This window comes from Motacilla alba, chromosome 1, assembly GCF_015832195.1.
Source record: "Motacilla alba alba isolate MOTALB_02 chromosome 1, Motacilla_alba_V1.0_pri, whole genome shotgun sequence".
In the NCBI taxonomy this organism is placed as follows: Eukaryota; Metazoa; Chordata; class Aves; order Passeriformes; family Motacillidae; genus Motacilla; species Motacilla alba.
The window spans coordinates 113553183-113575388 of NC_052016.1; positions in this window are offsets into that span (position 1 = coordinate 113553183).

The window sequence follows — 22206 nt, forward strand, 5'->3', positions numbered from 1 at the left end:
CATCCTGCAGAGAGAGTGAAAAGTTAATCTGTTTCTTCTCAGGAGAAGTGTGGTAGATGGGAGGGATCCCAGCAGGCACCAGCACTGACGTGCTCTTCCAGCTAGACTTCCCTCCTTCCTTTCCCATTCTGGTGGCTCCTCTCCTCATCAGGTCCCTTCCTCCCCACATGATAAGCACCTCCTTGTTCTCTCTCTTTCTCTACCACCAAATTAAATTATGCTTGTTGATCAAGTGTAAAATTAAAGACAATCTGTACTAAATAATTCCTGTGTCATAAACCCATTTGTGTGTTTTTTGGTTGTTTTTTTTTTTTTTCCCAGACATATTAAAATAAGCAGCAGTCTGGTCACTGAAACTGGTGAGGGCCCCTAACATCTAATATGTGTTTTCATTTCTATTGTGGGAATTGTAACTCCTGAAAAAATTTCACTTTATAAAACTAATTTCTGGATTTTTCCCATACAAGAATACCAAAAAATGATTGAACTATTAAGCACAGCTCATCCAGGCTGATATCTGACTGCTACAGATGTGTGCTGGAAAATTATTGCATCTGAGTTGAACCAGGCAAAGATTCATATATTTTAATCCATGTTGATTAAATGAATATTTTTCCAGTGACATTTTACATTGCACAGGCAATCTGGCCTCTTCGAGGTTCCAAGAAGCATTAATTGTAAAGGGGATCTAGGAGTCTTTATCAACAATTTAATTTCTCCAGGGTACTTAATTCAGAGCCCTTTAATACCATGTTTGACCTTCCCTTTCCTACAAACTTATTTACTAGAGCTCCTAAAAGTGATTTTTGGGATGCTGTATTTTTAACCTTTTTTTTCACTGTGAAATTGAGCTTATTCTCATTATTTGTTTCCGAAAGCCACCTTGGAGTCCACAGAGAAGGGCTTAGATTGTTCCGAAGTAATTCTCTTCAGTTTCCTAATGTAGATGCTTAAGCTTCAGTCTCCCTGGAGAAATACAGTCCTAATGAGCCAAAACACACAAATGAAATTACCTACCATTTGGTTTTACCTGTGTTTAAATGAGGTCATGTGAAATTTTAGCCGTATTAAAATGCCTATTTATATATCAAATAGACAAAAACTTACACTTCCTTTAATTTGTTTTAAACTAATGTTTTTTTGACTTGTTGCAAAAATTGCAGCTAAGCAAAGAAACCATATTATGCCACCCTGTGCTGGTCTTAGCAAAAAAGGAATTTTTGCTCAGCAAATGAGCCTCTGTTTCCTCTTGTATTCTAATATAGTGTGGGGATTGGAAAAAATAGACAGTGAAATGTTAAAATGATCTTTCAGTTTTCCTGTATTAATTTGTGCTGTGACTATTTTATCCCACCTGGATTTTAGCACAAGTTCTGCCCCCTGGCTCACTCTCCAGGCAAGCAACAAGCTGGACAGGATCCCAGGCTCAGGACCAGGTCCCAGACAAGAGCCAGGTCAGGACCTAAATCCATCAACACATCCGAGTGTTGAGGCATCCCCTCCTTCCTCCTGCTCCTTCCTATCCCTCCCCACCTCCAATTAAAGTGAGATCCCCTTGTTTTCACTTGAAGAGAAACCCGGGAGCCCCAGCCTGTTCCCTAGGGTGATTCCCTGCTCCCAGTTTGGATTTGCTCTCAGCTGCTCTGCTGTATCACACTCTGCAGGGCCTGGGTCCTTGGGATACAATTATTACTTCTTAACCCTTCAAGCAGAAAATTTCTGTAATTATCATTTATTCCAAATTCAGACAAGCATCTTTACTTATCTCCTTCCTTTCACACAGTGAAATGTATCCCTTTCATTACAAATAAATGCAAATATTTATTAGCAATGTGTGCAGCCATTATTACTGTTGTCCTGGTTAATGCTGTCTCTGAGGCAATGGCATATGAAATACTGCTTATGGCATCCCCAAGTGGAAGCAAAACTGCTCTTAAAATGTTCTTTGCAGAGTTTAATACAAAGAGTGAAAATAAATAATGTCGGGTCCTTGCCATGATCTGCCCATTTTAAACTTTTCAATGGCACAAATCATCATTAATGAAGCACTTAACATTACACTCCCGACAGCACAGCATAAAAATTACTGCAGTCATCCAAAGGATAAGAAGAAACATGGCAGATAACTTCTGGAGGGGAAAGATTTACGCTCTTTTGATGAAACTTTATGGGTTCAAGTTTACATTAGAATAAAGCAGGGGGAAAATGCTTATCTCCTGAAAGCTTTTAGGGGAGTTATTTGGAAGGAAATTGTGGGCTTTTTCCCCAAATGAATGAGGAAATGTCAGAGACCAAGGTCTCAGCAGTAGTGAAATCTGGTTTGCATCATCAGCTATTTTGGTATAAAATACTGTAGCTGGAGTAACAGGACACAGAGATTTGCATTATAACGAAGAATAAAGTAAATTCTTTTATGCAAGTTCCCTTTGTTACATAGATTTAGTCACAGCTTGCTCCAAAATAGCTGACAGTAAGCTCAACAGCTGCTATCTAATGCTTAATTTCCTTCCTGTTTATTTGTAAAAGCAGAATACCATGCTCTTTGTATAAAATTATGCATGGAGAACAATCTCAAATTCATGAAAGGCACAGATCAGCACGAAGACTCCTGTTTGTGATAAAGGGCATAACAATCCAGGTGAGAGTCTGGGAGAAGCAAGAGGTTCCACTCACCTGCGCTCAGGGCTTCTGTGGAGCTGGGATGGAGGCTGAGCAGGTCCCAGGGATGGAGGGGGACACGTCTGGTGGCACAAGCTGATCAGTGCCACAAGAGAAGACCACTCAGTCCAGACTGCTCCCTGGTGGGAAATAGGTTTTAAGCCAGGACCTGGTGAAAGGGGAAGAGGAATAAGTCTGTAGAGAGAAATTAGCGTTTGTGATCAGGGGACAGAAAAGTATAAGGGTGGAGATATCATTTAGCCAAACCAAAATGAACAAATTAAACATTTCAATGCTGCATTTCATTGTGCAGGGATTTGGAACAGAACCAGCAGAAGAAAGAGGTAACCTTTAGCTTGGTTCCACAATGCATGGAACCAGAAATAGAAAACTTGGGTGCTATGTTGCCTTCCAGGTGGGGGGAAAAAAGAAAAAAAAAAAAGCAAAAAGCCCCAACCAACCACCCAAAACCCCTACCATTCATCAACATTTCACACTACTCAGTCCAGCAAGCACAGAAATCTGTTCTCCCGTAGAAAGTGTTTTGAGGAAAACCAAGCAATATATCATATTCAGAGAAATGGTGTGCTCTCCTGAGCTTATAAAGATGGCATTTATGCTCTGAAATTCAATTTGTCTGCTTATCAAGAGGAACATTTACTTTCCTCACTGCAATCAATTCCTACTCAAAATAAGGTGATGATGTTAAATGCATATATTTTCTCAGACTTGATCCACTTGATTGAAAATTTGGGATTTTCTCTCTATTTATTAACTAAATGTGTTTATAAATTCAATCCTACTTTACTTTCTATGCAAGTATGTGATCTATTTAAACCCTGTTTGTATTGCTTCATACTTTCTCAGAGATTCACCTCATTTGCTAGCATGTTTCGTTCATCCTTTGTGAAGAACAGATTGTCTTTGTGGAAGGATCAGAACCATCTTACAGTCTTCTCTGCTCTCTGTGTTGTACACAGTAATACTCTGGAGTATCACAGACTCTCCCAAATGCTTCTGGCATGAAATAACAAATAGCAGCACAAAAAGCAGAACCAAATTGTGATGTATTCACACGTTACTAACCAATGCAACTGTAAAAGAAAGGCAGCCAAAATTAGATTCTTGTCGATCTAAGATAATTATTTTGTTGTTATCTGCACTATAGATTGTTGTAGCTGTCAAATTTATAATCATTATAACAATATCCCAAACAGGAAACACAGAATTAGTTCTATTCATAAGTTTCTAGAAAATGTATCACTAGAATGCCACACAAAGGTGAAAGTGTTGCTTTTCTTTGACCCATTAATTTTGGTCTCTATCAAAATAGGTCAAACATTCCTACAGGATAATCTTTTCCTTTTTTAAATGAGAATAATTTAGAGGAATTGGTGTGTAATGCACATCATTTTAACAATAGTGCAACAAGCTTTCAGAAATGACACTATGATAACTCTGCCTCTGATTTTGTCATGGAATAATGTTTTCATTTGACCTATTTTCTTCCAGCATTCCTATGGTTGCTGTGGGAAACCAAGACAATCCTGAGCTTCTGCTAAGCTGAAATGTGTCCCTGTGGTTATTAATTTTTCTGAAATATAGGGCTAATGTTTTTCAGCACAGAAGCTGGAGAAATAGGGATTATGGGTATGTGATAAATGCTGAATATGACAGACTGCTGGAAATGTGTTCGGTACCATGAGGGAAGAATTTCAAAGGCAAAAATAGGAAAGAAGTGCCTTTGAACATTAATTGGTAGATGAGCACCCGTATCCTTGATTAACATAATGAGAGTGGGAAAGAATAGAAAATAATTTGGTCACTAGAAACCTGTTTCTTACACAGTCTTCAGTACCTGTTAATACTGAGACTAGATGTTCTATGGGATCACATCATCTTTCTCTTAATTTTTCCACAGAGGAAATTCATACCCTTGTCTCACCTGTCCACTTAATCACTACAGTCTGGTTTGGAGCTGGAAATGCAGGTTAACCTGGTGAGTGTAAAACTTGGCTATAAGGAAGGTCCCCTCTAATCTCACTGATTCTCTCTTCCCCATGCTGAAGATAATTTTGATTTTACCTGCTTCTGCATTCAGCATCCACACAGCTCCATTCTACTGTTTGGCATGATGTGACAAAGGGAGTGCCAGAATTGGGCACTCTGGCTGACACTTCTGTCATCATGCCACTGTGGCTCCTTTGCTATGGTCAGTGGTTATTCTGCATGAATATCTATTTCAGGAGCAATACCTGACCAAGCACTGAGTGTTTTTACTAGGGAGTCGCAGGGGGATAATCTGTTTAGCCTGGAAGGACTCTGAAAAGACAAATACTTTGATTTTTGTCTTTTTCTTTGATTCATGACAGCTTGAGTGTTCTCAGTGATTCCACACATACCCCACGGTGCACCAAGCAGGACACACAAAGGGGGTTCATGGTAACCCCCTGCCTGGAAGGTGTCCAAGGCCCAAGCTGTGCCTTCATAGGCAGCTCCTGATCAGCTGCTGAAAATCCAGCAAAAGCAAAAAGCTTTTATGAAAATTTTCTTGTCAAGCCCAATAAAGGAATCAGGGCATTTCTTTGCCTTGCTGCTCTGGAGGCCAGAGACATGTTTTCAGTGAGGCTGAAGCAGCACTGGGGCCCTTGAGCTGTTTCTCCCAGGGCAGCAGAGGAAGAAGGGCCACGCTGAGACCTTTGGCCAGCAGCAGATTGGGGTCCAGCTCCAGAAATCCCCAAATGCCATCACAGCCACAGCTGCAAGTGGTGACCAGAGCCTCCACTGCTGCACCTGCACTGGCACACAAGGAGGGAAAAGAGAAGGCTGAAGCCTCACCTCTTCCTAGGACCAACAAATAAAGTGCACAGTAAAAGCTCCTGGTTTGATGGGAGTTTTTTATGATGGATGAAACATTATCTTTGTAACTGTTACATGACATTTTGAGCCCTTCTGTGGAAAGCCTTTTCCGTCAGAAATGTTATTAGTATTTATTATTTTCCATTTGGTTTGAGGTGCAGTTTATCCACAAGTTATCTCTCTCAAGAGAAACAGACATCCATGGCTTACAGTTTGAGCTGGAAAGAGATCATTAACACGGTGACATTTGTGGAATTATTAGCAAAGGTGATAAGTACCCTTGGCAGCCTGGGGAAAGATTTTATACAGTGCATAAAGGTCCTAAAGGTGTTCCCTATAAAGATCATAAAGACCTTCTGTCCCAGTGACACAAGTCATGCTCTGAGTGACAGCACAGGATTTAACACTCGTTCTGTGAAGACTGATTTTCAGTTTAGATGCTTAAAAGAATGCAGATGTTTGCTAGGGAAGCCTGATGAAAGCAGAAATAAAAGCAGGGAGAAAAAGGTAAACACAGAGAAAGCTACCAGGGGAGATGTGCAGCAGTGTGAGCTGGAAGCAGGGTGAGGTGAGAGAACAGCACACAGGGCAGAGGATGCCACGCTGCTCACCTCTGCTGCCAACACCTGCAGGAACTTCTGTAAGAGATACTGCACAAAAAGTGGGACTTGTTTTGTGAGTTAAATCAAAGACAAAAAGATGTGTTTGGTACATTCATTGGTAAGAAAAGAAAAGCAGAAGGCCCAGAGAGAATAATGTCTGTGCTTTTTTACTACTCTTTTGGTATCAATACAGAATGACAGCTATCTGGCTGCTCAAAAAATGTATCTCTAACCAACCAGTGCTATAATTCAGAAGAAAAGTTGATGCAACAGAGCCATAATTTCCTCTCCCTACAGCAAACTGACTGAGGCAATTACACAGCCTAATGTCTTTCTGACATCCAGCAAACTCCTGTGGATAAACTCCCTCTTTTCCACACTTCAACACTCTTCAGAGTGTCACTCTTTGTGCACAGAGAAGGTAATGATTTAGACAGCAATTTCCTGGAAACTTTTCACATGCCATTCTGTCAGTAATCTTCATTCCAGGATGAAGAAACATTCCCAATGGTTTTGAAGTTTTGGAAGGTCCACTGAGATTTCCAAGACCAATTACAAAATGAAATACCTACTCACTACCTTAAACCTCCATTTTCAGTTCACAGTGATATGATTTAATGCCTAGGATATCTGGGTATATAAATTTATTTTATTTTATTTAAGCAACGTGTTGCTAGATTTATAACTTAGGGATACACACAAGATGGCTGTATCTGGACTTCTTAACTCACAGTCTTTGTCTCAACATTGAATGCCTGTGTAATACACCAACAGGTCCCTATTGACCCATCAACCTTTCCTATTAAACCATCCCATGGTGGGAACCTCAAATGTCCTCCCCAAGGTCATAAGTACCTGGGCAAAAAATTCCATGTAATAGCTCCTCATTCAGTGCACAACATTCCTTTACAACTCTCCTGTTACATCCTCTTTCCCGGCACTTCTTCCAGTCTTGCAGCTGGATGTTGGAGCTCTCCTGCTGTACTTGTGAGCCAGCCCATCTGACTCCCTCCTTTTGCCTCTCTCTCACCACCAATCTTTTCTCAAGGTTTTTGCATCATGACCTCTTTGGAGACAGTGTTTCTGGCTGCCCTGAGCACAGAGCAAACAGCTCAGGGGCTGAGCAGCTCCCTGCTGGTTCCCATTCAGAACAGAGAGATCCTGACTGAGCAGCCAACTCCCAGCAGTACCCCGGGCAAGCCCTGTAAAAGCGATGGATACCTGCTTTCCCCCAGGCTTTCCCTGCGAAATTCAGCCATGTTTTGGCAACTAGGCATCTATCTGGAAAATCTCCTGAATGCATAAGTGTTCCTGGGGTTTACTAGCACCAATGCTCGAGTCCATTCTCTCCCTGGATGTGCTTAACAGTGGAATTTCTCCTTGGCAGTCCTGCCTGCTGTCTGTGTGACAGGCTCAGTGTCACACAGGGCTCTGCTTTGGCAGTACCAGCACAGCTGCACAGGCTGGGAGCTGGGGCTGTGCAGCCTGGAGAGGACAAGGCTCCTGAGAGACCTTAGAGCCCCTTTCAGTACCCTAAAAACAGCTACAAGAGAGACAAAGAGGAACTTTACAAGGACAAGGGGCCATGGCTTTAAATGCAAAGAGGTTCGGATGAGATGTTGGGAATAATTATTTCAAGGTGAGGGTAACGAGGCACTGGAACAGGTCACCCCAGAGGGTAATAGAATAATAGAAGCTCCACCCCTGGAAACATTGGAGGCTGTTTGGTGGGGCTGTGAGCAGCCTGGCCTGGTGGAAGGTGACCAGCTCATGGCAGAGGGGTTGGACTAGATGCCCCTTAAAGTCCCTTCCAACCCAAATCAGTCCACGATCTAGCAAGCAGTGGGGCAGCCTTCCCAGGGCAAGGAGCAGGCAGGGTGTTGTCATATATGCTTATATTTAACAGGAATTTTATACTATTATCTCTTTCTTACAAAAGTTTCGTACCTATTCAGTGTTTTCTGGTGAGCAGCTCCTCTGAGCACATCCTTCCTCTCTCACCAGGGAACTGACTAACTCCAGTTCCCTTCCTGCTTCAGTGTGTGTCCTCTTAACAAGCCAACCCACTTCTAGTGGTTCTCATTAGTTACAGCCATGGCCTGTTGAAGTTGGGCCTTCTCCTCATTTTTGATTATTGGCCCAGCTGCAACTCCTTTAGGGGTAAGATTACTTTCTATACCATCTCTATTCTATCCCCCCACAGCAGGGGCTGCAGCAGGAGGGACCCTGCCCTTTGCCTGGGGACGCAGAAACCTGGCTTTGCCCGAATGGCACGGCCATCCTCCCAATCCTCCCAGCCTTCCAAACACAGCTAGAGTTCCTTACCTCCTGCTGAGGGAAGGGGATCAAACGGGACGCAAAATCCTTCCGTATTAGGAAGGGAAAAACCAACAAGCTTGAAGACCTTGAAGGCCTGCTGGTTGGTACATTAGTAGGTGTCAAAGAGATCCTTCTCATTTAGTCTTTGACAGGTTGCTATTTTCTACATTTCTCAAGCAACTAAAACCTAGATAATTATCTGTGTCTCTTTCCAAGTTCTTAAAATGCCAGGCGAAGGAAATTTTTTGCAGATTTTCCTGCGGCGTGGATTTTTAAAACTGATAATGGTAAAACAATGACACCTTGTGGCACAGAAGAGCAATCAAAACCCACACAGCCACAGGTTAAGATAAAGCTTTGCCAAGAAATAGATTACATTTCCCAGAACTACTTTGAATTATTGATGAGCTAAGTTTTCAGCTACAAGTTTTTGCTTAGATCTTTAATCTAAAAGTTTTCTTGATGTTTACAATGTTTGAAAGCATCCTTCTAATGATGGGAATAATTTAGACTCTTGTTATTCAGGAATATAGCAAATTTCCAAGAAAGTTCTGTAACTATGCTTGTGGTGAATAATAATTTTTTTCACTTACCTAATATATTCATGTTGTTAAAAAACACTCAGAGTAATTGTTCATCTTTTAAATGTCCCTGACCTTACTTCAGGCAACCAAGTGATTTAGATTGCACTGGCTGGCAGGAGAAATGTTGAGCAGAATTGCTAACAAGAAAGATGTGATGCCTGTTAGTTTCATGTAGGTTAAAGGGAAGACTCCAGCTGTCCAGAGTTTTCTCAGCAATGAGGATTTTCTGTTGTAATTATTTTAAATGGGCGTAGCTGAATGGAACAGATGTGGTGCAATGTCATTTTAGAGTTCTTATCAGATTTTAGAAGGTTTGATAATGGTGATTTTATATCAACCCTATTAGCTCCAAAAGACTGGAAAGTTAATGATTTGAAGGCAGCTCTTCCTTTAATCTGTGGATCTGTTCCAATCAGAAAGCATTCATGACTGTAAGTGGACGAGAATTCCTACAAACTGAAAAAGAGCCCAAGATTGTTGCAGCCTCACAAGAAAAACATTTCAAACTTTATACAGTTCACAATTGTTTTCCTATCTACCAAGTATCAGCACTGATTACTGACCTTACCAGTATCTTACCTTCCCTGACCTCCATTTAGACAAGGTGTACTGCAAATTATGGAGATTTTGAGTGAATTATGACCTGATTAAGATGACTGGTGAGCTATTCCTGGTATTACATTATACAACTCAAACATTATGCCTGCATTCATATATTTTATAACTGTCTAAAAATTAAAATCTTTTTGTCAGCATAGTAACATTGCTGGGACAGCACTACTCAGTTCCAAGGGTATTCTGGGGACAGGAAAGAAACCCACATTGTTATATAAAAAGCACATCATCATCAAAGAAGTGATATACAGGAACGAGGTATATTTGGTGCCTCTGTCATTTGTCACTGAGGAGTTTCAGATCTTGACACCCTTTTTGCATCAAGAGGTAATTTTTTTTTCCAAGCTGATGGCAACAAACTATATGTTTTACATTGGCATAGTGGAAATTACACAGTAAATCTTAAATAGTATTCACCTCAAACATTAGACAACAAATAAGTCAAATATATCAGCAATGGCAGATGACTAATAGTGCACTTAGATAAAATGTAGAAATCACTTCTCTTGTAAAGGAGCCTGTGCTCACCAATTACTGCAAGATCTAAAGGTGCATTGAGCGATTGCTGCTGTAGGCAGTGCACACCCAAAAAATCCCAGAGCCTCTCTATCACACATTGAACCAAAAATTAAACCAGAACTCCCACCCTGGTGCTGCCTCACCGCTGCAGTGCAGTTGGAACGTGCTCAACTGCATCTCCCACCTTTCACACACCACAGCCTGACCCGGGGCATCCTGCTCCTCCTCATCCACGTGGGGCTGGCATGAAGTGCTGCCAGGAGAGCTCTTGTCTGATGGGGGTGGTACTGCTGGTCAGCGGGGCAAGGAGGTGATAATTCACACTTCCCATTTTCAGTCCCTGTAAACTTGTTCTGCAGGTAGAGAGTAACCCAGACCTCAGTCAAACCTGGGCTTTGCCAGCTCTCCTGCAGCTGCAGAAGAGCCAAGGGCAAGGTCATGACAGCCAGTTCTCTTCTCACTCATTTATTTATGCCTCTCACCCACCTGAATCCCAGCTCACCCTGATGCTGGAATATTTCTTGCACCCCGCAGTGCTACAAAGCTCATAGATGAGAGAGTTTTTCTGTGACCATTGTATACATGTTTTACTGCCCTCGTGTAGCATCCTCTTACATGTTCTGTGTTCACTCAGTTTCTATCAGTCACTGACTCCAGGGACTATTTCTGGGCTTGCACTTTCAGCAGGGATGAGGGAGCTCAATTGCCTATTTTTAAGAACATGAAAATGCTGGAAAATGACAGAAAATAACAGTTATTATGCTTATGCACAGTAAAATATCCAGACAACTCCAAAAAAGGGGATATGATTTTTACTCCTTGTTAGGGTGTGATGGAGATGATAGAATAACTGTGTCCTGATGTGCAGAGCAAATGAGATGCTTTTGTCTCAGTGACTCATTAAAGTGAGGTGATGAACATTAATTTTTGCATCAGAAAAAAAGAAATACAACAAATGAGTCTTCCTTTCTTCCCTTGTTCTCACCTTCTGTTTGTAAAGTTCAAGGAATTAATAAAGACTGTCACTTTCACAGCTCACAAATAAAAATTAACCATCCTTAGTGTGAGTTTGAAGATTGATTTAACCTCCTTTGGCCCTGTTGTGGACTACACCTGTGGCATTTTTAATGTTTTACCACCTTCAACAGAAAAGTAGATAATGAAATCCTAAATCTTCTAAAATCCCTTAAAAATATTTTTATTTCCTGTTTCTGGAAAGTATCCAAATGCCTCTGTTTCTTCTGAATTTTTGCTTCCTTGGGGTACCAATCTTCTGATTTGCAGCCACTTCAATCCTCAGGGTAGCATTGCTACATTAACCAGGGGTTCAGGGAGGTCTGATTTTGGAAATACCTGGAGGCTGAAAGCTTCAGGCATCAGTAAGACTGTGTGTCAACCCCTCAGAAAGCCTCCAAAATCTGTCTGCCAGCTAAGACTGCTTTGAGAATCGATGGCATTTTAACATAAGCCACACGTGCACTGCATGTCAGGGTGATGATGCACCTTTCACCAGCCTCTTGCAATTCACTGGCCACAGCCCCTGCCACTGTGGAACCCTGGCAAAGAAATAGTGAGATCTTTCCTCACCACGGGCTGCCTGGCACTAATATTTGAACTAGAATTAAGAGCTGCTAGAATTCCTCCCCTCAAAATACAGCCACAGGAAAGGCTCCTGAAAAATTATCCAGGGTTGAGCTAGTATCTGGCAGGTAATCAGATGGCACAGGCTCAGTTTTCCCATCTTGAAGTGGAGCAGAGATATTGTCCAAAACATAACGAGCACCTTTTTTCTTGCCTCCATTTCCCCAGCCTTGCATTCAACCAAGTCATCCCTGTTCACACCTCGCCTGCCACTGCAGCCCAGCCACTGAGCCCGTGCTGCTCCAAATGCCTCTGCTGGTGTGAAATCCGAGCCACAGTGACCCACTGAGCCCCTGCTGCTCCAAATGCCTCTGCTGGTGTGAAATCCGAGCCACAGTGACCCACTGAGCCCCTGCTGCTCCAAATGCCTCTGCTGGTGTGAAATCCGAGCCACCGTGACCCACTGAGCCCGTGCTGCTCCAAATGCCTCTGCTGGTGTGAAATCCGAGCCACAGTGACCCACTGAGCCCCTGCTGCTCCAAATGCCTCTGCTGGTGTGAAATCCGAGCCACAGTGACCCACTGAGCCCGTGCTGCTCCAAATGCCTCTGCTGGTGCTGGAATCCGAGCCACAGTGACCCACTGAGCCCCTGCTGCTCCAAATGCCTCTGCTGGTGTGAAATCCGAGCCACAGTGACACACTGAGCCCGTGCTGCTCCAAATGCCTCTGCTGGTGCTGAAATCCGAGCCACAGTGACCCACTGAGCCCGTGCTGCTCCAAATGCCTCTGCTGGTGTGAAATCCGAGCCACCGGGACCCACTGAGCCCGTGCTGCTCCAAATGCCTCTGCTGGTGCTGAAATCCGAGCCACCGGGACCCACTGAGCCCCTGCTGCTCCAAATGCCTCTGCTGGTGTGAAATCCGAGCCACCGTGACCCACTCAGCCCCTGCTGGGGGGAAACGAAATGGGTACAAGGACGAAGACATTTAAACGTGGACCAGGGCAGCTGAGGGAGGCGCCATCTGAGCTCCCACAGAGCATCTGCAGCTCTGAAGCAGGGCTGGATTCCCTGGCTTTGGAACAGCAGCAGAGCAATTCTGCTGGACGTTTTCTTCCTCTCCTTTTCTGTTCTTCACATCAAAAACTTTTGAAAATGGCTTATACTTGGCTTCCTTGCTCAGAGCAGTTGTTTCAGACTCTCAGCAGACTCCAAGAGATAAGAAAATTCTGAGTATGATCACATCCAGTTTCAAACTCTCCTTCATAATTTTTTCCTATTAAAAAAAAATTACTTTTTTCAATCAGCTGGCTGCAATCCTTGAATGACCACACCAGAGGCTAAGACATGTTCCCATGGCTCCAGCCCTATGTTCATTTCACTGCACATTTCCAAACTTTTATTTCTTAGCCCTAGTCAAACTTGCACTTTAGTTGATAAATAAATCATAGCAGCATGCCCACTACTCCACTTTATGATCTTGTGCATAAGAGAAAGGGATGTTAAATTCACACAGCTTTTGGGGAGGACAAGAGACTTGTTTTAAAACTGTGATGTGAGATTAAAGCTCCAGAAGGAAATTGCTCTGAGTTGGATCTTACAATCAGGACATGTCTAAGCCAAAAAAATATTCCTCTTTTAAAACCCTGTTGTGCAATGTGTTTCAATTACAGGGGCTCTGGACTAACATTACCACTGCACATGTCAGTTTTGCTAACATGCTCCTAAATGCATTATGGCCTAAACCTTACAAAAAGGATTTAAAACCAAATTGTTTGAATCATGCACTCATACATTTTTAGCTATGCATTGAGATATAATTTCACTACCCTAAATATTACCACCATATTGAATCAGACTGTTAATGTGAGGAAGATTATTTACATATTTCCTCAGAATTAGTCATTTGGTTCTTAAACTCAGTTGTGGCTGTTGCATGTAGTAATGCTAAAATCCTTTAAATATATTTTTTTCATTTCTGAAAAGCAGACAAAAAACTCTGCTTCTTCCTAATATTAATACCCTTTGTCCAATGTGTTCCCCAGGCCCAAAAGCGAAAAGATTAAGTAAAGAAATCCCCCAAAACTGGATAAAACCAAACTGTTATAAACACTCTGATGAAAACTCTTCTCCTTTTTCTTTGCTCAAACTTAAATCTTCCGCTGACTAAACGCTCAGTGGTTCTTCAGTCATTCATAAAAAGGAAAAGATAAATAACTTTTGTCTGGTTTGCTTTTGCATGCTTTTTAATGGTTGTTTAGCTCAGTCAGAACTCAGTCACTTTGTCTTGTGTGCAATGATACATCCACCATTGCAACAGTTGCACACTGAATTAACACTTGACTCAAAGCTAGCTTTTTGATGCAAATTCAGGAATTTTTTTACTCACAGGTGGAGTAGGTGAAGGTTTACTCTGCAGTGATACCGAATGCAATGAAAAGGAAGCAGAAGAGGTTAAAATACTGAAACAGGTCACCAGAGAGAAGAGATCAGTGCTTAGGACAGTTTTGTGACCCCCAGACACCAGATAACTTAACCACTTTCATTTATCCCAGCCTTGCATGCCTGTATCACTGAGAGTGATGAGTGGGCTCACCTAGTTAAAGGTGCTGTTGAAGCTGGAGAGCCCCAAGGGGAAGCATCTGCTCCTGGCACAGCTCAGACACTGCTAGGGGAATTACTTTACTTTGCATGGAAGGATCAGGGGGAAAAGTAAACCTAAACTCTGCATCCAACCTATAAATTTTGACTCTTAATTTGTTTATTTCTAGGAAAGATGCTGCACAAAAAGCTTGTGTGGCCCGGAGATGTTTCAGATCACCTAAACTTGCCTAATCCAATCCAGAATTTTTCTGAGTGATCTGATGTCCTTCTAACTTATGGAAAGCCTCCAATTAGGATGAGAAATCAATGCTCCCTGACTCCATTGATGTGGTAAATCAGTGGGCACAGCCTGAATTTCAGCTGACAACTCACACCGAGCTGGTCAGAGTCCATTCTTCAAAGTGCAGCTAACAAGAAACTTCCAGGTTCCCTTGTGAAGCTGTTTTGAGAATGAGGAGTTGTTTAACACAACAATCTGTCCTGAGGATGAAAAACAAATGGACCTGTGTAAACAATAAGATTTGTCCCATGGGAATCCACAAAGGAAAAATGTAAACGTATCTAGACAGAAAATTTGATAGACATATACAGGAGCCCTTTCTGACCAATGAGTTGAGTTTCACTGCATTGCTGACCAATTAGGTTTAACACAGTGCCTTCTAATATTTCCAATAAATATGAGCTTTGTGAATGAAGAATTGGCTTTCTGCATGAAGAAAATGGAGTCTTGGCTGATTTATTCCAGCACTCAAGTAACTGCCTTTCCTTGCAAATTGTCATTGTGCATCCTGGATCAAAGCACTTCCTGCGAGTCTCAGGTTTCTCTGTTATTCATCACTTCTGTTCTCTCTTTCTTTGCTCTCTTACTTCTCATCTAAATGCAATTTTTTTAAGGTTTTCTCTCCTCATACCTCCGAATACCTGTGATCTGAACCCATGAGTCTTTTTCCCCAATTTCATTCTACTTACACATTTTTTCTTATCCAGTCTCAACCTCCAGTTCCTGTGGGAGGTGTTGGCACAAGCCCGGTGCTGTACATTTCACCACACACGGGGCAGCCCCAGCCAGCTCTCCAGGGCTGTTTGCACCAAACACTGGCCTCTTCTGATCTCTTTTGTGAGATCAGACACTGTTTGTGTCTTACCAATCTTGTAATTTCCTCTGCTTCTTTCCCACTTGTCCCTAGCCAACAGTACTGCAAACTTTTATATGACCACTCAGTCCTTGCAGTTCAATGACATTTTTTCATCTTAAGATATCTCCTTTCTATTCCTTTTCCTTTTTCCTATGAGCATAATTGTTGATTTTTCTCTGTTTCAGCCATGACTCCTAAGTCTTCCTAGACAGATGACTTTTGCAACTCTGTTGACCACAGCTCTGAATCCTTTCACATCTTTAACCTGACATCACACTTTTTCCTATTTCCCCCTCCTTTATTTTTCTTGATAAAAGAACTGTTGAGCATGCCAAATTAAAATTACATTTTAACCTTTTGATTCCATTACACTTTATCTTTTCATGCCCTTATTTTTCTTGGACGATTTTGCCCTCCTTCTTAAATTTAATCTCCTCTGATTGTCTCCATATCTTCACGTCCCCAGTATAATTTCTTTTGCATTTCTCCTGAATTCTTTTTTTATCTTTACCTTCAGAGTACAAAGACGTTTTATTCTATTCTGCCTAAACAACAATTTAAAAAAAAAACCTTTAATTCTATTTGGTTTCACAATAACTATGTCCTCATCTGTCCTTTTACCTTAAGTTTATTCTGCATGCCAAATACAAATCTGTTGCTGTGTCCATCAACAGGCACAGATGGCTCTTGTCCAAGTTCTCAGCTTCTGCATTCTCAAGCACTACAACATCCTTGACTAATTCAGTCCTGCCTTCCCCACCCTTGCACAAAAAATTGTTTTACTATTTCCTTGTTTGGAGAACATCATTCTTCTCTCTTAATTCCTCCACTGCTATCTGTCGGGTTTCCAGCCCCGGATTGGGGTGACCCCAAAAGATGGAAAAGTCTCTGCTCCAACCCGTGCCTTCAAGGAAAGACTCAGCAGTCCTCTGTTGTCTGGTCTCAAGGTAGTTTATTATTGGTTATCTAAAAGATTCTTCTCCTGAGCTGCTGTGGCCCGTTCAGCAGGTCAGACAAAGGCACACTGCCCTCCCAGGGGCTGCTGCCATCTTTTATATCACACATTCCGTGTTACATGTTTATACTTTTCCCCAATGCCTGCTATCTATATTGAATGGTGACTTTCTACTCTAAACCAATCTGTGAGTGCCAACATCACCAAAGACATGGAGGCTGGGAAGGAGAAAGAAAGAGGACAGGGCACACCCAAATCCCTCCATCTTAGAACCCCTGACCCCCATGTACAAAACTTGGACCCCTGCGTACAAGGCTTAAACCCCCCCTGTACAGCACTCAAAAATCCTTCCTTTCACTTTGTGACTACTTCTACTACAACACCTAAACTTGTGTGTGTGGCTTGTAATTCTTCATACAGAGGTGGTAATTTGCTCCACGGGCTAAGATCAAACCCCACGTGTGTCTTTGGCTGCTGCCAGGGTCTCAGAGCCCCCTGCCAGCGGCTCTGGCCATCCAGGGCACCCAGAGGGATGTCCTGGGTTCCCACAGCTATCCTGCCTTCATATCATCAAACATGAGTAAAAATGAAGTGTTATATCTCCTTACAGCCTTTCCTTATTCTGTCTATCAAAAGCAAGACAAATAAATAAACAATAATAGCAATAACAATCATGCATGGAAACACACTACCTCCAAGATTATGAGATTGGAATGTCTCATTGTGAAAACATCAATCTAACTTGGTGCATCTCACAGAAAGCTTCTCTCCTAGTCACATCACTGAAGTTACTGTTCATATATTTTGGATAAATTTTCCTTCTTTGTATTAAAGGTTTGCATCTGGTACCTCACTTAAACTGACTAACACTTTATTTAATGACTTAGTCCATTGAGGTCATGACTTGCAAAGAAAAGTGCTATTTAATTGGAGCCAAGATGATACAACTTGCCTATAACAAAACTTGGCTTTTAAATGGTTTTTTTGAATTTGTATTTGAAAGATTGTACTTTTTTCCTCTTCTTTTGCTTTACTGTTTTTTAAAATAATCACATCTAACAGTCAAGGATCAGAGATTTTAGATAAAAATAAAATTAATGGTATTTTCACATATGCTTTTGTTCACGTGAGCAGAATAAGGAAACAAATCACTGGTGAACTTCATTTCACAGTGCATGACAACAAAACAAAATGCAAACAAAATGCAATCTCAAACTGGTTTATCTTCTTACTACTGCCTTTGATCTTCAATTGCATATTTCTATGCCTCAATGGTTCAATAACCTTTATAGTGCCTGCAATGACAGCTGACATCAGATTAATTGATCATTTCACAAGTACCTTAGAAATATGATAATTAGTAAATAATCATGTTCCTGACTGAAAGGCAATATATTATTTTACAAAGGGATGAATCTATCATTTTAATAATTTCAGATTGGTTTAATGAACGTGATTCTATTAGACACCCTTCTGTTTTCCACAGGAGGGCTCTGGACTCTTTGTTCAGTCTGGATTTTTTTATTAATTTTTTTTTTTTTTTTTTTTTGCAATAGGTGGTAGGCTAATAGAAATAAGAAACTTTTTGTTTTAAAAAGCTTATGCTGTTGTAAACAATTCATTTTAATAGCTTTTCCAATGACTGAACCTCTAGCTTCTTATCTAAGTTTAGCTGGTCAAGGCCTGAACTAAAAGTCGGATGAAGGGGAAGAAAGCTACCTTAGATCTCATCTGTACATCACCATTGATTCAGTTGTGTAATGTCCCTGTGCCACCCTTATGCCAAAGTCACCTGGACAGAAGGGATGCATTCAAAGGACAAAGTAACAGAAGAAGAAAATAGCAAGACCAGAGGAAAGGAAATTAAATTCAGTGCTCAGAGTTGCTCAGATAAGATGATACAGCAAATTGTATACGAAGAGCTGGCAGCCTGATTGGAGTTAAAAATCATATATTTGATGCTATGGGTTTGAAGAACATAATTTGAAGCAAAAATTAGCTCTGTGAATTAAAAATAATTAACTAGTTCTTTTTTCTACTAATAAATTTCTTTCGACCATTGCACCCAATCCAAATGTCACATCTGTCTATAATGAACCTTGAAGCTTTATATAAAATTGAATGTCTTAATAGCAATTTGAGATGCATACTTTTATGGCTTTGAATGTACTTTAGTCAAGCACTGGGCTTCTGAAGTGACACTTTGGCCAGCTTTTGCTAAATAGGCCACCTAAACCTTGAGATTTATTGGTTTAAAAGTGCTGCAGCTGAAAACCTCTAACCTCTCTTTCTTAAAATTGGTGACCCTACCTTTGTTAAGATCTCTCTTTTTTTCTTTCGATATGATTTCAATGTAGAAATGCATAGGAATATATCACCTGTGTTAAAATGGTACTGATCAAATTATTACTGGTTGGTTTCTATCCTGTTCCATCTCTTCCCTCCAAACAGGATCCTTTTTCAGGCAAGGGAGCCTGTGTGTAAATATGAACATTAGAAATTGCATCAATGAAAATCCTGAAGTCAGCTCTGTCAGCTATGATTTTATTCTTATAGTCTAGCTCTGGCTACAGAAAAATTAATTTGTAAAAAAAGCCACTGCATGGCCTGACTCTGTAATTCCTGTCTTTCCCATTCCCATTGCCTGTTCTTAAGAAAGGTTTCCTATCCCGCTTTGCGTTTAGCAAGCAAGGTTCAGTAAAGCAGGAAAATAGGTCAGAGCTGAGGCAGCCAGGGCGGGGTCTGGAGGAGGGTTGTGGAGTGCCACTGCTCCAGCAGCAGCATCAGCAGCTGCTGCAGCCCCCGGGCCCCAGTGTCACCCCCAGGAGCAGGAGTGCAGCTGGAACTCGTCTGTCCAGCAGAGCTGGGGGGCACTGCTGTGGCCAGAGGCCCCTGGTGTATCCTGCCCAGGTGTGGCCGCAGAGGGAAGGAACAAAACCCCAAGTGGGATCTCACAAGTCTTTATGCTTGAGCGATGCCATGGGTGGAGCTGGGGAGATTGCAGTCTTTAAAGTACAGAGGCACTCCTTCCGTGCAGGGAGTGGCTGGAAATGCTGCCATCCCTCGGGCTTGTCTTCACTGGGAAGATTGTGAAACCTCTTTCCTCAGCTGCCCACCATCTCCCAGCATGTTTCACAAACTCAGCTCTCCAAGGGCTTCCTCCACCTTCACAGGAGTCCCTCGCTTCTCCCACAGGAACTCAGGCCATCATCAGACCATCACCATCACCAGCCTTTGTCTCTCCATCTCCCTTTGCCAGTGGTTCCCTGCAGGTGTTCAGTATCTGACTCTGCCATCAGACTGGTTGTTCTGGTGATCAGGGGAGCCAGGATCGTCTTCTGAGGGGGGATTATAGGGGCAAGGGAGGTTAGAGAGCACAGCAGCACAGCTTGCAAAACCACCAAACGTAGGGTTGTGTGGCAGGAGGATGGAGGGAAATGCTGGGGCAGTCCTGGAGGTTTTGACATGGCAGAAATGCAGGACCTTCAGTGACCAGCCTTGTGGAAAGCTAAAGCAGGAGCGTAGCATTGCGAAGGACAGCAGCACAGAGTTCATAGCAACCAGACGTTAACAAAATGAGGCACTGCTAATACTCCTAGAGGGGATTTCCACTTCGAGCAAGGTAGTTCATTCAACATTTATCCTGAAAGAGATGTAAGAAGGTCTGAGAATGAGCCTCGGGAGCATTGCTCCCTTCAGCCCTTAGAAAACCTGCCCAATGTTCCGAAAAGCCATCCTAATCCTGTCAGCAGAGATGCCTGAGAGGCAGCAAACCAGCTCTTCCCAGTGCAGCAGAAGCAGAAGTAACACTGCAGTGCACAGAATAATTCTGGTTTGACCTAAACTTCTGTTCCTTTACATGTTAGTCATATTCTGCTACGTATTTCTAAACTGCAAATGCTCTTCCAAAACGGTGATGGTTTTACCCAGCACAGCACAGATTGGTGAGCAGGTCTCAGTCCATGTTAGCTGGCATGGCTCCACCAGCTAGAGACCAGCCCTGTCAATTTGGATGCCAATACATGGATTTAAGCTGCTGTCATGCTCACGCTCTATGTAATTAATGCAGGTGGAGGAATTCATGTCCCTTCTGAGCATTGTCCACAGCCACTGCGTGAGTCTGTCAGAGAGGGGGTTGCTGCGAGCAGAGAGGTGCCAAGCAGACACACACCAGCTGTCCAAGACACACAGGTTGAATTTAATGAGGTGTGTGGCAAGTTAGTAACTTCACCAGATACCAAAAAGGGAGCAGTCCTTCCATATGTCAGTATTGGTGTAAAGAATGCAGTGAGATGTCACTGCAACGTGGTGATTGATCTCCATAAATTGATCATTATCCCTCCTGAATCTGGGAGAACAAGGGACATCTCCCAGCCCCTACTGTCCATACCAGCAAGATATGTTACAGCAATTCTGATAATCAAGGTAACAAAGCCTGCAGTCCCTTTTACCCTCTCCTGCCCAAGCCATTTATACTGGCAGCTGGTTACATCCCAGCAGGTCCTGTGTCAGAGAGAACCCTGTGGTAGGAAGAAGATCAGGGAATATTCCTAAATAGATCCCCACTGCTTCAATCTTTGAAAGGACAGTAGAAGGGGAATGATATGAACCTTGGGGTGCTGGGAGGTCCCAGCTTCCCCAAGGTGAAATACCAGCAATATGCCTGGCTGGAGTCAGCACTGTAAAACTTCATTTATTTCAGTTTTAGATGCTTGGCTTTTTGCCTTCATCTGAACCTTGCAACCAGAGCATGAAATGCTCCCTTTCACATGCAACACAAAGCCTAGTCTTCACGTAATAGCCATTTTTCTTCCCTCCAGTGTTTCTTGGTAGAGACAAGAAATCAGAGCCAGCAAAGGGGTTAAAATCAAAGGCAGGACCTACAGTTTCCAACAAAATTGGCAAACTCCTTTTCCCTCTCTTTTCTTCCTCTGCCAAGGGTTTTTCTTGTCACACTACAGATCCAGCCTTCCTGGAGTCCACAGGTAATGTTCATCTGCCACAGTGATGAGCTCAGACTCTTGGAGGCACAGCCACAACATCTATAAACAATAAAATTCCTAGCTGCTATAATCATGTTGTCAGCAATGAGCAATATGTTCTGCAAAAATGCCTAAGGAAGCTGCTGGAGTGTGCTAAAGGGGGCTATAAACTAGCCTTCTGAGCACAGTTTCTTGATGGTTGGTCAAAATGTCACCCAAAGAGTTACTGAAATATTCATCACAATTTTCTTTGCCTTCTTAAATTATGTTATATTAAAATAGCCATACTGTTAGGATGTATTGTGAGGGCAGAATTCAAACTCTCCTCCCCAACACACATTCCCCAGACACGGGGGTTCCTATCAGCATTTTGACAAGATCATGTCAAGAAATTATGTGCCCCTGACTAAAAATTAGTTATTTAAGAGAGCTACTAAAAAATTGGGATCTCTCTCTTTAAATGCTTGACCCTGAGGCAGAAGAGGAGGTGGGGGAGAGAGAGAGAAGGAGAGAGAAAACGATAATCGCTTTAGATAACAACCTGAGTCATGGTAATAGCAGCCTAATTGCTATCCTAGTGCTTTCAGCAGGAAGCAGGCACACCTAGAGAGGCACCTGTGCAGAGCAAGATTAGGTTTAAATGGGAGAAGGACAGAGATACAAATGCACTTTCATCTGAGTATAGTGGAAAAGAAGAAATAGTTGTTTATGTAGAAACTGTCTGAAATCCAAGAGCTGCTTCAGACAATGGCACGTGGCTGGTATGTAATTCATGTGAGAAACAGGCACACCAC